Here is a 2,012-nt window from a genome sequence, read left to right on the forward strand (position 1 = left end):
AACAAATGCATGCCAAAAGTCACTTTTTTCTACCTTTTCTGGTTTGTAACAGCATTGGTTTGCGAAACACTCGAAACACAGACGCTAAAATGCCAAACACATTTTCAACTATTCTTCGAGCACGTGAAATTCGGTAATTGAAGACACGTTTTTCTATTGACCCCTTATCTTGATGGCCGCTATATGGTTTCATAATGCATGGTTTTAAGGGGGAAAGCATCATCTGCGACTAAAACATAAGGACTTTCTTTGTCCCTTCCAAGAAGAACAACGTTTTTTGTGGCAAATTTAGTTTTCCTTCAACCAATAGTTTTGTAAAAATGGCGTATTTTTAAAAACACCTCCGTCAGAGATTCGTCCGTTGACAACCAAACGTTTGCATACAGAAAATTATAATTTGCGTCAACAACAGCAAAAAGAACTACACTGAATGTTCCTTTATAGTTAAAAAAATTCACTGCCACTGAATGTAGGTGCCTCGATTACAATGTGCTTTCCGTCCATTGCGCCTATGCAATGTGGAAAGTGCCAAATCTTTGTTGAAATCATCGCTAAACTTTTTCCCATTCCTCTTCACTTTTAGGAGTCTGAAATAAAATACAAATTAAATTTAATTGAAAGTTTCTTATTATATATTTTTTTTAATATACATTTTTTTAATATATTTTTATTGCAGTTTTTAATAACATACATTCTTTACTTTACAGGAAAAGTGATGATTCAGACAGTGATGAAGAGGCAAAAGAATCCGAAACAAATGACGATGATACCGCTAGCGTCAGCCAGAGTACAAGTAATATGGGAGAATTACAAGAAAGCCTACGAAGATTTGCAGGCTCAAAAGGAAATTACTGATAAAAACACCAAAAGCTTAAAAGCAAAAATCTACCACACACACCAAAGAAAAGAGTTCTAACCACTAGTGAGAAGCAAAATGCAGAAGTTTATGGGAATGCTACAAGAAGTATATAAAAAAAATCAGGCAAGGAACATCTGTACAAAAACCCGATGATGATTTTGATATATTTGGTGAGCTAGTTGCTAGAAAAGTGCGAAAACTTCGTACTCCTTATGCGCAAGCTACTGTGCAGCATTTGATCAATGATCTTCTCTACAAAGCAGAAATAGGAGAATATGACCAACCAAAAAACACACAGAAACTCAAGAGCAATTGACACCGTTCCTTCATTTTCGATCTCCAATTGCAGTTCACACTAGTTCTACAGATACAAACAACCACAATTATATGAGTCCAGATAGCATTCGGTCTTGCGCAAGTACCCTTAGCGTTGGAACCTACTCAAATCCAGGCGGCATACAACCTTATTCAAACCCACCCAGCGTTCAAACCTACGAGATACTGACTAGTCCGTCTTGCTCATCGAATCAACATACCACCCAGATTGATGAATCCTGGCCAGCTACGCGGATAACAACAAATGAATCAGCTCAGTCATACATGTAATTTTCAGATACATTCCAAATAAAAGTTATTTTAAAAAAATCAGTTTATTTTTTAACAGCTACCTATTAATAATGTTAAATTTTACCTTGACATATGTATTTAGGGCACTTATGAGAGCATCGCAGGTTTCTTCTGGAATTATTACTGATATTGCCTGTTTGGATAACTTTGAAAAGATACATCAGACTCTGGTAATACTCCCCAGTTGCCAAAAATCTTAAAGTAATCACTAAACGTTCTGTTACACTAATGGCATTTCGAAAATTTTGTATTTTTCTTCTGTATCGAGGGTCCAATGATTTCTATTAGATTTTCAAGATCAGTACTGGTCATTCTTAAAAAAGTTTTTGAAGCTGCAATTCGCATTTCTCCACTAATACCTCTATCGTCTTTTCTTAAATCTTCCAATAGTTCCTCAACATAGTTTTTTTTGTCGGTTCTTCAAGCTCGGCCTAACCCAAAAACGTTTTTTCTTTTTTTGGTTTAGGAATAGAAAACCAGCTGCCATAATAAATAATTCATTGTTCCTTTGTAATTCCAAATTTCG

This window comes from Homalodisca vitripennis, chromosome 1, assembly GCF_021130785.1.
Source record: "Homalodisca vitripennis isolate AUS2020 chromosome 1, UT_GWSS_2.1, whole genome shotgun sequence".
In the NCBI taxonomy this organism is placed as follows: domain Eukaryota; kingdom Metazoa; phylum Arthropoda; class Insecta; order Hemiptera; family Cicadellidae; genus Homalodisca; species Homalodisca vitripennis.